Source organism: Triticum urartu, chromosome 7A (assembly GCF_056163025.1).
Source record: "Triticum urartu cultivar PI428250 chromosome 7A, HENAU_Tu73, whole genome shotgun sequence".
Lineage (NCBI taxonomy): Eukaryota > Viridiplantae > Streptophyta > Magnoliopsida > Poales > Poaceae > Triticum > Triticum urartu.
The window spans coordinates 673,512,852-673,532,108 of NC_141879.1; the positions used below are offsets into that span (position 1 = coordinate 673,512,852).

The 19,257-nt window shown below is 47.4% G+C and overlaps 1 long non-coding RNA gene across 1 annotated transcript; it reads left to right on the plus strand.

Moving 5' to 3' along the window:
- Positions 1 to 17,411: 17,411 nt before the first annotated feature.
- LOC147961330 (uncharacterized) lies at positions 17,412 to 17,888 on the plus strand. The gene is made up of 3 exons (XR_015610701.1): positions 17,412 to 17,537; positions 17,626 to 17,736; positions 17,820 to 17,888. It is a non-coding gene; the product is annotated as an uncharacterized LOC147961330 (long non-coding RNA).
- Positions 17,889 to 19,257: the final 1,369 nt, after the last annotated feature.

The following is a 19,257-nucleotide window of genomic DNA, read 5'->3' on the forward strand; positions in this document are numbered from 1 at the left end:
GCCCGATGATGATGATCTCCGCCGGGTCATTGTCGATGCAAGGACGCAATGCGAAAGTCAAAAGGAGAAGCTGAAGTTCGATCGCATGTTAGAGGATCACAAAAAGGGCTGTACGCCAATTGCGAAGATGGCAACACAAAGCTTGGTACCGTACTGGAATTGCTGCAGTGGAAGGCAGAGAATGCTATGCCTGGCAAAGGATTTGAGAAGCTACTGAAAATATTGAAGAAGAAGCTTCCAAAGGATAACGAATTGCCCGACAGTACATACGCAACAAAGAAGGTCGTATGCCCTCTAGGATTGGAGGTGCAGAAGATACATGCATGCCCTAATGACTGCATCCTCTACCGCGGTGCATACAAGGATCTGAACGCATGCCCGGTATGCGGTGCATTGCGGTATAAGATCAGACGAGATGACCCTGGTGATGTTGACAGTGAGCACCCCAGGAAGAGGGTTCCTGCGAAGGTGATGTGGTATGCTCCTATAATACCACAGTTGAAACGTCTATTCAGAAACGAAGAGCATGCCAAGTTGGTGCGATGGCATAGTGAGGACCATAAGAAAGACGGGAAGTTGAGAGCACCCGCTGACGGGTCGCAATGGAGAAAAATCGAGAGAAAGTACTGGCATGAGTTTGCAAGTGACCCAAGGAGCGTATGGTTTGGTTTAAGCGCAGATGGCATTAATCCTTTCGAGGAGCAGAGCAACAATCACAGCACCTGGCCCGTGACTCTATGTATGTATAACCTTCCTCCTTGGATGTGCATGAAGCGGAAGTTCATTATGATGCCAATTCTCATCCAAGGCCCTAAGCAACCCGGCAACGACATTGATGTGTTCCTAAGGCCATTAGTTGAAGAACTTTTACAGCTGTGGAATGGAAACGGTGTACGTACGTGGGATGAGCACAAACAGGTGGAATTTAACCTGCACGCGTTGCTGTTTGTAACCATCAACGATTGGCCTGCTCTCAGTAACCTTTCAGGACAGACAAACAAGGGATACCACGCATGCACGCACTGTTTAGAAGAAACTAAAAGTATATACCTAGACAAATGCAGGAAGAATGTGTACCTGAGCCATCGTCGATTTCTTCCGACCAACCATCAATGTTGAAAGAAAGGCAAGCATTTCAAAGGCAAGGCAGATCACCGGAAGAAGCCCGCCATGTGTACCGGTGATCACGTACTTGCTATGGTCAATGATTTACACGTAATCTTTGGAAAGGGTCCCGGCGGACTAGCTGTTCCGAATGACGCTGAGGGACACGCACCCATGTGGAAGAAGAAATCTATATTTTGGGACCTACCCTACTGGAAAGACCTAGAGGTCCGCTCTTTAATCGACGTGATGCACGTGACGAAGAACCTTTGCGTGAACCTGCTAGGCTTCTTGGGCGTGTATGGGAAGACAAAAGATACACCTGAGGCATGGGAGGACCTGCAACATTTGCACGAAAAAGACGGCATGCCTCCGAGGCAGTATAAAGGTCCTGCCAGCTACGCTCTTACGAAAGAAGAGAAATAAATCTTCTTTGAATGCCTGCTCAGTATGAAGGTCATGACTGGCTTCTCCTTGAATATAAAGGGAATAATAAATATGCCAGAGAAAAAGTTCCAGAACCTAAAGTCTCATGACTGCCACGTGATTATGATGTAGTTGCTTCCGGTTGCATTGAGGGGGCTTCTACCGGAAAACGTCCGATTAGCCATTGTGAAGCTATGTGCATTCCTCAATGCAATATCTCAGAAGGTGATCGATCCAGAAATCGTACCAAGGCTAAGGAGTGATGTGGCGCAATGTCTTGTTAGTTTCGAGTTGGTGTTCTCACAATCCTTCTTCAATATCATGACGGACGTCCTAGTTCATCTAGTCGACAAGATTGTCATTCCGGGGCCCGTATTTCTACACAATATGTTCCCCTTTGAGAGGTTCATGGGAGTCCTAAAGAAATATGTCCGTAACCGCGCTAGGCCAGAAGGAAGCATCTCCATGGGCCATCAAACAGAGGATGTCATTGGGTTTTGTGTTGACTTCATTCCTGGCCTAAAGAAGATAGGTCTCCCTAAATCATGGTATGAGGGGAGACTGACTGGAAAAGGCACGCCGGGAGGGGCCTCAATAATATGCAGGGATGGATATTCTTGGTCTCAAGCACACTATATAGTTCTATAGAACTCTACCTTGGTGACTCCGTATGTCGATGAACACAAGAACAGTCTGCGCTCCAAACACCCGGAGCAGTGCGACGACTGGATTACATGTGAACACATCAGGACTTTCAGCAGTTGGTTGGAAACACGTCTCAGAGGTGACAACACTGTTTGTGATGAGCTGTACTTGTTGTCCAGGGGACCATCTTTGACTGTATTGACTTACAAAGGATACGAGATAAATGGGAATACATTTTACACGATCGCCCAAGATCAAAAGAGCACCAACCAAAACAACGGTGTCCGCTTTGATGCAGCAACCGAGAGGAGAAAGGACACATATTATGGTTACATAGTGGACATATGGGAACTTGACTACAGACATGATTTTAAGGTCCCTTTGTTTAAGTGCAAATGGGTCAATCTGTCAGGAGGCGGGGTACAGGTAGACCCACAGTACGGAATGACAACAGTGGATCTCAACAATCTTGCGTATGCAGACGAACCATTTGTCCTAGCCAATGATGTGGCACCGGTTATCTATGTGAAGGACATGTCTACCAAACCGAGAAAAAGAAAAGATAAGGAAGCGAATACATCATACGATGAGCCAAAGCGCCACATAGTTCTTTCAGAAAAAAGGGACATCGTGGGAGTGGAGGGCAAGATAGACATGTCTGAAGATTATGAAAAGTTTCATGAAATTCCTCCCTTCAAAGTCAAGGCTGACCCAAGCTTCCTGATAAACGATGAAGATTATCCATGGTTACAGCGCAATAATCAAATGACACAAGCGAAGAAATTAAAAGTGAAGACTTTCTCCCGCAACTATTATGATGATACCATGCCAACTTTGTAACAGACGAGTATGATACCATTGTCCGTTTTGTACATGCACATGCTATGTGGGTGAAATTATGATACCATGCCAACTTTCAACTTTTTCAGACTTCATTTGAAATGCTTTAATGTCTTATGGTTCGGCCCTCGTAATACCATTATTCAAATTTTAAATATTCAAATTTTAAAACTAATGGCACTAACAGAAAGTTTTTAATTTTTTCTAAAACTAATGTCACTAACAGAAAGTTTATAATTTTTCTGACCTAAAAGCAAAAAGAATTAAAAAATAAAGGAAAAAACAAAAGAAAATAAATAATGCAAAAAAGAAAACAAAAAAGCTGGAAAAAACTATTTTTATAGTAAAGTTAATCACAATCTTGTGATTCACACAAATTTCAAAGAATTCAAATTTTAACTATTCAAATTTGAAAACTAATGGCACTAATAGAAAGTTTATAATTTTTCTAAAACTAATGGCAGTAATAGAAAGTTTATAATTTTGCTGACCTAAAAGCAAAAATAATTAAAAAAAGCAAAAAACAAAAGAAAATAAATAATGCAAAAAACAAAACAAAAAAACTGGAAAAAGTAAAGTTAATCACAAACTTGTGATTCACACAAATTTCAAAGAATTCAAATTTTAACTATTCAAATTTGAAAACTAATGGCACTAACAAAAAGTTTATAGTTTTTCTAAAACTAATGGCACTAACAGAAAGTTTATAATTTTGCTGACCTAAAAGCAAAAAAATTTTAAAAAAGCAAAAAACAAAAGAAAATAAACAATGCAAAAAACAAAGCAAAAAAATGGAAAAAGCTATTTTTATAGTAAAGTTAATCACAAACTTGTGATTCACACAAATTTCAAAGAATTCAAATTTTAACTATTCAAATTTGAAAACTAATGGCACTAACAGAAAGTTTACAATTTTTCTGACCTAAAAGCAAAAAGAATTAAAAAATAAAGCAAGAAACAAAAGAAAATAAATAATGCAAAAACAAAACAAAAAAACTGGAAAAAAACTGCCACCTATTGGGCCACCATGGCCTGAATACGACTAGAAACCCAACCTAGGCCAGGAGTCAGGCCCGCAGAAGGCCCAATAGGCCCACAGACAACATAGTGAGAGATTAGGCCCGTAAGCCTGCATTTGAGAGGAGCTCGAGAGGGCAGCCGCAGTGGGGCTTATAAACCACTCCGAGCCCCTCTCAACTAGCGAGGTGGGACTAAAATTTTAGCCGCGGGCAGCGCAAGGCCTTTGGTCCCGGTTGGTGCCACCAACCGGTACTAAAGGGGGCATTGGTCCCGGTTCGTGGCACCAACCGAGACCAATGCTCCTCGCCCCTGGCCCATGACCATTAGTCCCAATTTGTGCCACAAACCGGGACTAAAGGGTTGGTCCTCGTTGCGGGCAAAGTTTAGTCCCACCTCGCCAATCGAAGGGGGCTCACACCGGTTTATAAGCCCTTCCCTCTCTGCCTTGTTGAGCTCCTCTCAGAGTGAAAATAGATGCCCTAATAGAGAAAAGTTTAACCTAAATTCAGAGTGAATTTCTCTGAAATTCTTAGAAATTTACTATGAATTTAGGTTGAATTTTCTCTATAAGCGCATCTATTCTCATTTTTTAGTAAGTTAATCACAAACACACAAAATTCAAAGAATTCAAATTTTAACTATTCAAATTTGAAAACTAATGGCACTAACAGAAAGTTTATAATTTTGCTGACCTAAAAGCAAAAAGAATTAAAAAATAAAGCAAAAAACAAAAGAAAATAAATAATGCAAAAACAAAACAAAAAAAAACAGGGAAAAACTATTTTTCTAGTAAAGTTAATCACAAACTTGTGATTCACATAAATTTCAAAGAATTCAAATTTTAACTATTCAAATTTGAAAACTAATGGCACTAACAGAAAGTTTATAATTTTGCTGACCTAAAAGCAAAAAGAATTAAAAAATAAAGCAAGAAACAAAAGAAAATAAATAATACAGAAAACAAAAAAAACTAGAAAAAAAAACTATTTTTCTAATAAAGTTAATCACAAACTTGTGATTCACATAAATTTCAAAGAATTCAAATTTTAACTATTCAAATTTGAAAACTAATGGCACTAACAAAAAGTTTATAATTTTTCTGACCTAAAAGCAAAAATAATTAAAAAATAAAGCAAAAAACAAAAGAAAATAAATAATGCAGAAAACAAAACAAAAAAACTGGAAAAAACTATTTTTCTAGTAAAGTTAATCACAAACTTGTGATTCACATAAATTTCAAAGAATTCAAATTTTAAATATTCAAATATGAAAACTAATGGCACTAATAGAAAGTTTATAATTTTTCTAAAACTAAAAGCAAAAAGAATAAAAAAAATAAAGCAAGAAACAAAAGAAAATAAATAATGCAAAAAACAAAAAATAAAAAACTAGAAAAAAAATAAAAAACTGCTACCTATTGGGCCACCATGGCCTAAATACGACTAGAAACCCAACCTGGGCCAGGATTCAGGCCCGCAGAAGGCCCAATAGGCCCACAGACAACATAGTGTGAGATTAGGCCCGTAAGCCTGCATTTGAGAGGAGCTCGAGAGGGCAGCCGCAGTGGGGCTTATAAACCACTCTCGAGCTCTCTCAGCTAGCGAGGTGCTACTAAACTTTTGACACGGGGCAGCACAAGGCCTTCGGTCCCGGTTGGTGCCACCAACTGAGACTAAAGGGGTGCATTGGTCACGGTTCGTGGCACCAGCCGGGACCAATGCCCCCCTTTAGTCCCGGTTGGTGGCACCAACCGGGACCAAAGGCCTCTGCTTCCCGCCCTTTGGGCTGCTGAAAAGAGACCTTTGGTCCCGGTTGGTGGCACCAACCGGGACCAATAGACATCCTTCTTGATGGCTCCTGCCAGCTATCCATCTTGACGGCTCCTGCCAGCTATTTCCTCCGTTATGCCATCACCCTAGCATATCCTTCTTGATGGCTCCCGCCAGCTATCCCGTGGATGCTATCACGGAGTCTCAAAATTGCCACCTTATGACGCAATGGATGAATTTGAAGGTCAAGGCGGTTGTTGGCTCTGTTTTTCCTACTGAACCCGGCGCAAATTTTCACTGCCAGCCGATTCCAGAAGTATATGCTAGGGTGATGGTGGATGAAATAACGGAGGGATTTGAGGACCTCCAGCTTGACCACCCTACCAGTGAAGGGGAGACTCGGTTGGGTTCTGCTCTGAAGACTCCATGCCTATGGCGGAAGGTGCTTGTCGGTGTCAAAACCGGCGGATCTCGGGTAGGGGGTCCCGAACTGTGCGTCTAGGCCGGATGGTAACAGGAGGCAAGGGACACGAAGTTTTACCCAGGTTCGGGCCCTCTCGATGGAGGTAAAACCCTACGTCCTGCTTGATTAATATTGATGATATGGGTAGTACAAGAGTAGATCTACCACGAGATCGGATAGGCTAAACCCTAGAAGCTAGCCTATGGTATGATTGTTGTTGGGTATGTCGTCCTACGGACTAAAACCCTCCGGTTTATATAGACACCGGAGAGGGTTAGGGTTACACAAAGTCGGTTACAATGGTAGGAGATCTACATATCCGTATCGCCAAGCTTGCCTTCCACGCCAAGGAAAGTCCCTTCCGGACACGGGACGAAGTCTTCAATCTTGTATCTTCATAGTCCAGGAGTCCGGCTGAAGGTATAGTCCGGCTATCCGAACACCCCCTAATCCAGGACTCCCTCAGTAGGCCCCGAACCAGGCTTCAATGACGATGAGTCCGGCGCGCAGATTGTCTTCGGCATTGCAAGGCGGGTTCTCCTCCAAATTCCATGTACCTGTTGAATAAAGTCCGGTTTCTTGTAGATGTTGCGCTCCTTGGCTTCTACGCCCAATAATGGCCGTTTCCCACGTGTCAAACGAATATGAAAAGTCTGAGTGTTTTTACATTCACACCCCTAGCCGCGTAAATGAGCTGCCCTATTTAAGGGGACGAGGATTTAGATCCAAACCACATCTTCCCCCCTTCGCGAGTGTTCATCAGAGTGCATCCGACAAAGGTCCATTCCACCATGGCCAGCCATCACAACTCCTCCTTTCGCCCTTCCAGCCCTCAGCCTGGATATTGGGAGAGATGCTCCATCCTGCATAGCGAGCTAGTGACGCTCCAGACCAAGGGGTTTCTCCCCCCAGCCTATATGATCCCGGTTCGAGCCGGTCTTGCCATCTATAACGGCGGAAAGCAAGAGGAGAGTGCCCCCAATCCCTCCAAAGGAGAGCGGGTATGCCTTGTCCCTTATTTAATAAGGGGGCTCGGGTTTCCAATCCATCCATTTCTCCGGGGGCTGCTGGAGTTCTACGGCCTCCAGCTACACAATCTCACGCCTGCCTCCGTATTGCATATTGCGGGCTTCGTAGCCCTCTGTGAGCTATTTTTGGGTATCGAGGCTCATTTCGGGCTATGGAAAAGGTTATTCTGCCTTGTGCCCCGCTCTAAGGAGGGGTCAATGTATCAAGTGGGTGGAGCCGAAGTGTGGCGCATCGCCGGGACCGGGTATCTATCCGGAACTCCAAAGAAGGCGTCCAAAGACTGGCCTTCTTAATGGTTTTATATAAAGGATGTCCCGCTACCGGATCCTGTTCGGATTGGCCTCCCTGAGTTCGACAGTGCTCCCTTAAAGAAGCGCCTAAGCTGGCGTCCACGGAGCCCTCAGAGGGAAAGTGACAGGGACATCATTTACCTGATGGGCCGAATAAGATTGTTAGCCCATTCCGGACTGACCATGATCGGGGTTGTTGCGGAATGCATCATGCGGGGGGTGCATCCGCTTCAGTATAGAAGCCACCCCATGTGGGACTTCAACGGGGAGGACGACGCCACCCGCTACGGCCGTAAGGGGCCGGATTCAGCTGCCGCTCTACTAAAGATCTTGTCCACTTTGTATAAGGGAGAAGAGGAGGAATTTCTCCGCGTCAACCCACAGGGTGGATTCTCTATGCACAATCCCCCAAGTTGGGTAAGCGGTCATATTTACTTGCCCATCCGTTTTGTATTCCCATTGTTAAATATTCAGTCTGACGACTTCAACGCAGGAACTGCGCCGGGCTGTTAAGGAAATAAGCAGCCCTCCTCCACAACCCAAGGACCCAGGACGGTCCCTCGACCCGGCCTCTCAAGAGGATCCGGACATATCTGTGGAGCTGATTGAAGGAGTGTTCCATCAATTGAGCAAGGACAACGCCTTGGTGGCCATTACGGCCGACTACCCAGGGCTAATCCCAGCCTCCCAGGTAACTGAGATCGAAGTCCCAGTACCTCGAATAGGTGTCTGCCCTCTCGTGTTTTCAGTTTCCTGATTACAACCGAACTTTGCAGGGGAGGTTTTTGAGGCGGAAGGCCGAACCTGCGGCGACAAGACAACAAGGGGTCGCAGGGCCCCGTGGGCAGAAAAGAAGTGCAGTCCGGACCGAGGCGTCAACGCAAAGGTATGGCGCCCCCTCTTATCCCAGGTGTTATACCTTCGAGGCACATTGACACTCGTGCTCTCTTCAGGACAAAGAGACCTCGCCGGACTATATTCGGAGAGGCCGCCAATAGCGCCTCCACCAGCCAGGCTCCAAAGCCTGGTCCGGAGGCGAAGGCGAACGCAAGGCGCGCGCCAGACGCTCCTCCGACGGAGGATGTGGACGGGTTGTCTGCCACCAACTCTGAGGTGGAGAGTGCCATGAACCACAGGCGTCGCCAGACAATTCTTCGCGACGCTTGTTTCTCCCAAGGGGTGTTAGATGCCTTCAACTCGGGAGACACATACCTCCGTGCCGCTCAAAATGGTCTAGCCAGAGCCACGGAGCAATATGTAAAGGACATACGGGTAAGAAAATTTTGGTAATTATATATATACCAGTGGCTCCCGAGACTTGAAACAGTTAGAATAACTGACTTAGGGATCATTTGTTATGCAGGTTCTTACAGAAAAGAATTCCCTACTGTCCAAGGAGCTGGAAGAGTGCAAAGCCCAACTTGAGGCCGCACTAGCTGCAGCAGGGGAGCCCAAGGAGACCTCCTCTGGTAATATACACTTCGAGAGATAAGTATTTTGTGAAGCACGACATGGGTGCGAATCTGACAAATGAAATTGCAGATGGCGCCGGATTGAATCCGGAAAGGCAACACCTCCTACGCCAGCTAAAGGCTGGTGAGAAGGTGCTGACAAAGGTGAGGCGGGAGAAGAACGATCTCCAAGATGCCAACACCAAGCTAGGCGTCGAGCTGAAAGATGTTCGTGCCCAGCTGTCAGACTCCGTGAAGGAGAATCAGCGGCTTCGGCGCGGCATATTTAGTAAGTGCTTGAACGAACCTTTGAAAGAAAGTTCGTCGGGGAAGTCGACTAACAGAGCAATGTCTGTAGGTGTGCTAACAGGTCGTCCTGCAGAGGAGATGCCCGGTTCTACGGGTGACCTTCTTCCCGAGCTCTCACAACTGCTCGATCGAGTTCGGCAGGCGATGCAAGGCGTCGCCCAGGCCCTATGGCCATCCATCTCCATGCCCGAAGGTCTTGGAGAGCTTGCGAAGAAGCTAAAGGGAGCATGGCGGCGCTTCCGATTATGGAAGATATCGGCCTGCCGTCAAGGCGCTAGGGAGGCCTGGGCCATGGTGAAGACGCGGTACACAAAGGCTGACCCCAACCACATGGCCGAGGTCGGTCCTGTAGGGCCTGATGGGAAGGAGATCCCTGTAAGCTTAGTATACGGCCAAGTAGAGTTGGCAGCAAAGTATTCCCAGCAGGACTGTAAATTAGACAGCCTGTTAGATGGTATTGAATAGGAATACAATCAGTCAAAATGACTATGTAATTTAATTGACATTTATAATGCCTTCTAGCCGGATTGTAGATCATTTGTCATGGCCGACCTTTTCGCTTCAGCCTTGGGACCTGATGGTCCGGAGTGTGTCCGAATTCCCATGCGGTTATATAGGAACCGGGGAATGCATGGAGACTAGGCGTAGGGGTCATTAGTGCGTGAACAGACAAGTGCTCGACTAGTTATGTTATATTACATGGTTAGTAAGAAACATCTTCCAGGGAGAATAGTTTCGTTAGGGGTTCCTTTCCCTGGGAGGCATGCCCTAAAGTGCATGTCTATGCTGCGAAAAGAAACGCAGGAAAAACATCTGGGGGCGTATAGATAAAAAAAGGGATCATCTTTAGTTCACCGACCGAATATTCCCTTAAGAACGCTAGCTTTCGGCTTCACCCAGTCTGAGGTACATGTCCGACTGACCCGGCAGTAACAATCGCAGAGGTGCTCGCTTTACCACCTAGCCGAACAATCGGGAACGTAGGGGTAAGCACAGGAGCCAGGCAACCCAGCTTGGCCAAAACTTAAGTCATATCGATGCATATAATGGTGAATAAAAGGTACATGCGGAAGTGTGACACATGTGTTGGGCATGGAGCCCGTATAAATAAGCTTCTGTTTAAAGCAGCTCCCAGGTTTAATGAGCGCGGATAGAGCGTCACTTTATGAGCCTTTAAAGGCTATAAGAGAGAGAGAGAGAAGAAGAGGAATGTAAGACAGAAAGTATATAAAAAATGGACAGAGGAAGGAGACGAATACAGAGTCCGGCACTAGGCATAGAATCTTCGGAGACGGGTTGCGTTCCATGGGTTCGGCTCGAGTCGGTTATCCGATGCATCTCGCAGGCGGTACGCTCCACCAGTCAGGACTTGGCCAATTATGAAGGGACCTTCCCACTTGGGCTTGAGTTTGTCCTTTTTCTTGTCCGGTAGTCGTAGAACTAATTCATGAACGTTGTAATTTTTGGCCCGTACTTCTCTGCTTTGGTATCTTCGAGCCTGCTGTTGATAGAATGCGGAACGGGATTTTGCCACGCCACGCTCCTCCTCCAATGCGTCCAAGCTGTCCTGCCGATCGAGCTCGGCTTCTCTTTCTTCGTACATGCGCACTCGAGGTGAGTCATGAATTATGTCGCAAGGCAAAACTGCCTCTGCGCCGTACACCATAAATAATGGTGTGTATCCGGTGGTGCGATTCGGCGTGGTCCGCAGCCCCCAGAGTACGGAGTCGAGCTCCTCTACCCAATGCGTGTTAGATTCCTTGAGGGACCGCACTAATGTGGGTTTGATGCCGCTCATGATAAGACCATTTGCACGTTCGACCTGGCCGTTAGTTTGTGGGTGATAGACGGAAGCATAATCGAGCTTGATGCCCATGTTTTTGCACCAGAGTTTTACCTCGTTGACCGTAAAGTTCGTGCCGTTATCCGTGATGATGCTGTGAGGGACGCCATAACAGTGTAAAACCCCGGATATAAAGTCTATCACCGGTCCGGATTCGGCAGTCTTAACAGGCTTGGCTTCTATCCATTTGGTGAACTTATCCACCATGACCAGTAAGTATTTTTGCTTGTGGGTGCCGCCTTTAAGGGGTCCAACCATGTCAAGCCCCCAGACCGCGAAGGGCCAAGTGATGGGGATAGTTTGGAGGGCGGTGGGTGGCATATGGCTTTGGTTTGCAAAGAGTTGGCAACCGATGCATCGTTGGACTAAGTCCCGGGCGTCTGCCCGGGCCGTCGGCCAATAAAAGCCTGTACGGAAGGCCTTGCTTACAAGGGACCGAGCTGCCGCGTGATGACCGCCAAGTCCGGCATGAATTTCAGCCAGGAGGTTCCGCCCTTCCTCTTCGGAGATGCTCCTTTAAAGGACTCCGGTAGTGCTTTTCTTATAAAGCTCTCCCTCGTGGACTTTGTAAGCTTTGGATCGCCGCACTATGCAGCGTGCCTCATTTTGGTCCTCGGGGAGTTCCTGCCTAGTAAGGTAGGCGAGGAATGGTTCCATCCACGGGGCGATAACGGCCATTATTATGTGGGCTAAAGGTGTTATTTCATTGGCAGAGCCTCCGATTGTGTCGGAATGTTCGGTGTCGGGCAGTGCGGTTGGGTCCGGGTTGTTATTGTTTGGCTCCCCTTCCCATACTATGGATGGCTTGAACAACCTTTCCAAGAAGATGTGGGGGGGGGGACTACATCACGTTTTGCACCGATGCGTGCCAGGACATCTGCCGCCTGATTATTTTCCCGGGCTACATGGTGGAATTCAAGCCCTTCGAACCGAGCTGACATTTTTAGGACGGCGTTGCGGTAAGCTGCCATTTTTGGATCCTTGACATCGAAGTCTCCATTTATTTGGGATATTGCGAGGTTCGAGTCCCCGCGCACCTCTAGGCATTGAATGCCCATGGATACTGCCATCCGGAGACCATGTAAAAGGGCCTCATATTCGGCTGCATTGTTGGAGTCCGTGTACATAATCTGGAGTACGTATTGAACTGTGTCTCCTGTGGGGGACGTCAAAACGACGCCAGCCCCCAGTCCGGCCAACATCTTGGAGCCGTCGAAATGCATGATCCAATTTGAATATGTCCCGTACTCTTTAGGGAGTTCGGCCTCCGTCCATTCTGCGACGAAGTCGGCCAAGACTTGTGACTTGATGGCTTGCCATGGCTTATAAGTTATGTCAAACGGGAGGATCTCAATGGCCCATTTTGCAATCCGGCCTGTTGCGTCATGGTTGTTTATAATATCGTTAAGTGGCACTTCCGAGGCTACTGTTATTGAACCCTCTTGAAAGTAGTGTCGTAGCTTCCGGGATGCCATGAATACCGCGTACGCAATCTTTTGATAATGCGGGTACCGTGATTTGTAGGGAGTGAGGACAGTGGACACATAATAGACCTGCTTTTGAAGGGGGAATTTGTGTCCGTCCGTTTCTCGTTCGACGATGAGTACTGCGCTTACAACCTGATGTGTTGCTGCAATGTATAATAGCATTGGTTCGCCAATGTTTGGCGCAGCCAGGACTAGGTTTGTTGTCAGTATGGCTTTTATTTCATCGAGTCCGGCCGTGGCAGCATCCATCCATTCGAAGTGTTCGCTGCGCTGAAGGAGGCGGTAAAGGGGTAGGGCCTTTTCTCCCAAGCGGGAGATAAAGTGGCTTAGAGCCGCCACGCATCCGGTTAACTTTTGTATTTGTTTGAGGTCCTTTGGGATATCCAGTTGCGAAAGAGCTCGGATCTTGGCTGGATTTGCTTCAATTCCTCTACCAGATACAATGAAGCCCAAGAGCTTTCCGGCTGGAACGCCAAAAATGCATTTTTCCGGGTTGAGCTTGATGTCGTATGTTCGGAGGATATCAAATGTGAGCCTCAAGTCGTTTACTAGAGATTCGACATGTCTTGTTTTGACGACCACATCATCTACATATGCCTCCACTGTTTTGCCGATCTGGTTTGCCAGACATGTCTGAATCATGCGTTGATATGTTGCGCCGGCGTTTTTGAGCCCGAAGGGCATTGTGTTGAAGTAGAATGGGCCGTATGGTGTGATAAATGCCGTTGCGGCTTGGTCTGGTTCTGCCATCTTGATTTGATGGTAGCCAGAATATGCGTCGAGGAAACACAACGAATCGTGTCCTGCGGTAGCGTCGATAATTTGATCGATGCGGGGGAGGGGGAAGGGATCCTTTGGGCAAGCTTTGTTAAGGTCTTTAAAATCAACACACAGGCGCCAGGATTTGTCCTTCTTTGGTACCATCACCAGGTTTGCTAGCCAGTCCAGATGTTTTATATCTCTGATGAATCCGGCCTCCGATAGCTTTGCTAGCTCCTCTCCCATGGCCTGTCTCTTAGGTTCGGAAAAACGCCGAAGAGCCTGTTTGACAGGTTTGAATCCCGTTTGGATATTTAAGCTATGCTCGGCCAGCCTGCGTGGGATTCCTGGCATGTCTGAAGGGTGCCAGGCGAAAATGTCCCAGTTCTCTCGTAGGAATCTCGCAGTGCAGCGTCTATATCAGGGTTTAACTGTGCCCCGATGGAAGCTGTTTTATTGGGGTCCGTTGGATGGACTTGGAATTTGACTATTTCGTCCGCCGGTTTAAAGGAGGTGGACTTGGATCTTTTGTCGAGTACCACATCATCCCTATTCACCGTAGAGCGCAGCGCAGTCAGTTCCTCAGCCGCTAGGGCTTCGGATAGTGCCTCAAGGGCCAGTGCGGCTGTCTTGTTTTCGGCGCGGAGTGCTATGTCCGGATCACTAGCGAGAGTGATGATCCCGTTAGGCTCGGGCATCTTGAGCTTCATGTACCCGTAATGGGGTATTGCTTGGAAGATTGTAAAGCTTCCCGCCCTAGCAGAGCGTGATAACCGCTGCTGAACGGAGCCACATGGAACGTGACCTCTTCGGACCTGTAATTATCCTGCGTGCCGAACACCACATCTAGTGTGATTTTTCCTGTACAGCGCGCTTCCCGACTGGGGATTATTCCTCTAAAGGTTGTGTTGCTTCGCTCAATGCGGTTCCAGTCTATTTCCATTTTTGAAGGGTTTCCTCATAAATGAGGTTCAATCTGCTGCCGCCGTCCATGAGTACCTTGGTAAGACGAAAGCCGTCCACTATTGGACTGAGGACCAATGCGGCTGGTGCTCGGGCTGTTCGGAATTTAGGTTCATCACTGGCGTTAAAGGTAATAGCCGTGTCACTCCCTGGGTTTATTGTTGCTACTTGGTAGACTTCGGCAAGGCTGCGGAGTGTCCTTTTTCGCATATTATTTGATGCGAAAGTCTCGAAGACTGTTAATACCGTATTGGTGTCTCTGGGGTGGCTTTTTGTGGCCTCCGGAATTAGGAGATTTTCGCCAATTTTGGCCACCTGCCGAAGTATCCAACATGCTCTAAGGCTGTGAGTTGGTGTGGCGTCCTCTGTACTGTGAATTTTACAGGGTCCATTGAGCCATCCTTCCAGTACGGTTCTATGCCCTGTAGAGGGTTTTTGCTTTTTAGTGCTTGACCCGGGTGTCTGGTGATGATGCACCCTTTTATTTCGGACTGGGTTTGTATTCAGGGCCGGATTGTCCCAAAATTTTATTTCGGTTTTCCAGGCGCTTTCCATCGCACAGTACTTTCGTACAATGGATGCCAAGTCAGCGAAGCGTGTAATATCACGGCGACTTATGGCATTGAGTATTCCCTTGTCCGTGCAATTATTGCAGAAGATTGAGATTGCATCTTCCTCGCGGCAGTCCCTTAGCCTGTTCTTAACCAGGAGGAATCTGGCCCAATAATGATGTACTGTTTCATCAGGCTCTTGCCTGATTTTGGATAGATCGCTTATGTTCGGGTGGGTGGGTGGAATTAAATCCGAAGCCTCACCCCATCCGAGGCTCAGAGGCCGAGGAATTTACGAACTCGAAAATTTGGATTCCTGGATGTTGTCCAATGAATCCAGCCCGTCGCCTGACTCTAAGTTCAGGTCTTGAGTGATATCCTCCCCTCCGCGGGTATCCGGCTTGGAGGGATCGGGAATCCAGACGTAGCAAGTCCTTAAGATAGATGAAGGGTCGCCGCACTGTCCCTCTACCACGGCAACGTGATGGGTGACTTGGGGAGAGTTAATCTCTCTCAGCTCGGGTTTAGGCCCAATCTGGTCGTAATCCGTAGCGCCCCCCAGGGCGGCGAAGCGATCCAAGAGCTCGTTTATGGAGGAGAGCTCCATTGGATCTAACTGCTCGGCGAGTTCCGAGCTGACATGCAGATTGTTTTCGATGGCTCGAGAGGTCATCGTCGGCGCAGAAGCCGAACAGGCAGTCATAAGAAAACCACCTAGCCGGAGGGTTTGGCCGATAGCCAAAGCTCCCTTACCAACGGTGCCGTCTTTAAAGATGGGGCGAGGCATCCTTCCTGATGGTGACGACACAGAGGAACTCTCAATGAAAGCACCAATGTCGGTGTCAAAACCGGCGGATCTCGGGTAGGGGGTCCCGAACTGTGCGTCTAGGCCGGATGGTAACAGGAGGCAAGGGACACGAAGTTTTACCCAGGTTCGGGCCCTCTCGATGGAGGTAAAACCCTACGTCCTGCTTGATTAATATTGATGATATGGGTAGTACAAGAGTAGATCTACCACGAGATCGGAGAGGCTAAACCCTAGAAGCTAGCCTATGGTATGATTGTTGTTGGGTATGTCGTCCTACGGACTAAAACCCTCCGGTTTATATAGACACCGGATAGGGTTAGGGTTACACAAAGTCGGTTACAATGGTAGGAGATCTACATATCCGTATCGCCAAGCTTGCCTTCCACGCCAAGGAAAGTCCCTTCCGGACACGGGACGAAGTCTTCAATCTTGTATCTTCATAGTCCAGGAGTCCGGCTGAAGGTATAGTCCGGCTATCCGAATACCCCCTAATCCAGGACTCCCTCAGTGCTCATCAACCTTCCGAACTGGACGCCTCCGCCTCCTCCTCCGGCGAGTTAGGGCACTCCGCCTCCTCCACCGCCTCCTCCTCCGACGAGTGATGATTAGGGCACTCGACCTCCTTCTCCGGCGCGTGGCGGCACTCCGCCTCCTTCTCCGCCTGTGCCGGCGCGCCCGAACAGCCAACCTCCTCCTTCTCCGCCTCGTCAGCAAGGGAGGAAGAGACCCGCCGCCGCTCCAGCTGCTCCGGCGCGTCGTAGTCCTTCTCCTCCTCCTCGTAAGCAAGGAAAGAAGACAGCCGCAGCCACTCCGTCTGCTCTGCCGACGTCTAGCAGTACAGCCAGAGGCGGGAGGCAATACAGATTTGGTCCTTCTCTGAAGACTCCAGAGAAGTTACCATACGAGAGGACCCCAGAGGAGAACGCCGAGATCGCACGAGAAGAAGTGAGGAACTTCTTTGAAGGGATGAAAGCAAAGAAACATCCACCTCCGGAGGAGAAGGTAGATCCGGTGAAAGCGAAGCGCACTCTGGCTGCCCTGAAAAAACCAGCAAAGTCTCCGCCGAAAGGCAACTATGAGCGCATTATTGAAAAGTCATTTGTTGAAGCGGAGCGGTCGGGAAGTACTGTCAGTGATCAAAGGTTAAAAGAACGACGAGCTGGGAAAAAAATTCCCCAGCTCGGCGAACAAGCGAACCAATCGTGCCCCCCGCTCAAGGTGGATGGTGCCCGGTTATAGCAATCTTGGAGATTACCTGCCCGACGATGTACATTATGAGTTCTTGGAGGTGGAGGAACACAAATACGAGTACGGGAAGCCAACGATGATGCGAATATTCCATGATTGGTACATGAAAACCTACAGAGAGTCTGGGGGGAGGAATACTTTGACGATGAGAGTTAGAGAGGAGCATGACCTCGTTGGAATTGAACTGTTGAATGTTCCATTTGAGGAGTTCTTCCAGTTTTTCATTCAAAAGGCCCTCGATAAAGCAACGGTCACTTGCTACTGTCTGTGAGTAGTACTACTTCTGTCATTAAGTCTCTCTATATAGGTCAGCTCTTTCATTGCATGTATTTATAATTATCCTCACTATATCATGTAGATTGAAGATCGCCGAATTGAATAGAAGACAAATCGGTGATATTGGGTTCATTAACACAAATCTCATAGATGCAACTGAGGTTAAATATCGTGCCGACGATACCGAGGCCAACTTGCTACGATCATTGGTAATAAATGAAAACAAAGATATAATACTCTTTCCTTACAATTTCAAGTGAGTGTTACTGTCTTGTGCATATTCGGTTTCCCTTATTAGTCCAGGTTATAGTAATGTAATTGATGAGTTATGCATGCGTGCACAGGTTCCACTATATTCTCCTAGAGATTAAGCTTGAGCAGGGACTAGTAACCGTCTTAGACTCGAGACGAAAAGATCCCTAGGACTATGCGGACATGACTCAAATGCTCGAGAAGTAAGTTAAATCGACCATTATCCACCATATCAGCAACTTTGTTCATTTCCTGATATCAAGTAATTGTTTTCTTCGTCTGGCAGGGTTTGGAGAAAATTCACCAAAAAAGCTCCGGGACTGCCGAAGAAGCTGCAATTTAGACACCCGAAAGTAAGTACTATAATAACATGTTCCGCGCATCTCCTAGTGATTCAAGCGCTAGTTTCATCAATACCATTTGGCATGCTTGCTTATCAGTTTGATTGACCTCTATTTCTTGTAAAGTGGTTGTGGCAGGAACAAGGGAATGATTTCTGTGGATACTATGTTTGCGACTCCATCCGCCACACGACCTGTGAACGAGGGTACTCTGACGAACAATATGAAGTGCGTAAGCAATAATATTCACAATTTTATTTTATTACCATCATTTGTGTTGAGTTTCATTTATTCATATATATATATATGTATTGACCCCCTTCTTCAAATTAGATCTTTCGGATGCGGGATGAACTCCTAGCACCAGCTCGTATGCGAGCAATTCAAGAGGAATTGGCGGCATTCTTCCTTGACCACGTGATCGCTGAAGACGGAGAATACTATGTGGATCCTGTGTTCGTATATAATTAGGAGATTATATTGTAAGAGATAATTATTGTGTATATGTAGCCGGTAGTGTCGGATAGATATACGAGAACTTGTTGTTCGACCAATCTCTCGGAGAAGGAGAGGTGGTCGATATCACTTCTCCCTGTATGCATATATGTTCATGACCTTCTGTTTCCTTCGTTTGCTTACTAGCTAGCTAGTGTGTCTAGTCCTCTCTATACGTATATAGTACGTAGCGTCGACCAAGCACAGACATAAGAGAGGACACTTCTCTCTATTAATTAGATAGCTAACACAATATATGAAACACCTAAATTAACCTCCCAAAACCCCCAACCCCCCCCCTTAAAAAAACAAAAACCTCAGCCCCTGAAATGCTGACGCGTGGATGCCTATTGGTCCCGGTTGGTGCCACCAACCAGGACCAAAGGCAAAAAAACAAAACAAAAACCTCAGCCCCTGAAATGCTGACGCGTGGATGCCTATTGGTCCCGGTTGGTGCCACCAACCGGGACCAAAGGCCCTCCTGCCTGGGCTCGGCGCACCGGCCACATGGAGGCCCATCTGTCCTGGTTCCTGTTTGAACCAAGACTAAAGGGCCAGGGCATTAGTAACGACCCTTTAGTCCCAGTTCAAAAACCAGGACAAAAGGCCCTTACCAACCGGGACAGAAGACCCTTTTTCTACTAGTGCCCGTAGGTCTGAGGTAAACTACTCACACTTCATCGGAGGGGCTATGGTGTTGATGTAGAAGCCCTCCGTGATCGATGCCCCCTCTGGCGGAGCTCCGGAACAAGCCCCAAGATGGGATCTCGTGGATACAGAAAGTTACGGCAGTGGAATTAGGGTTTTGGCTCCGTCTCTGATCGTTTGGGGGTACGTGGATATATATAGGAGGAAGAAGTACGTCGGTGGAGCAACAGTGGGCCCATG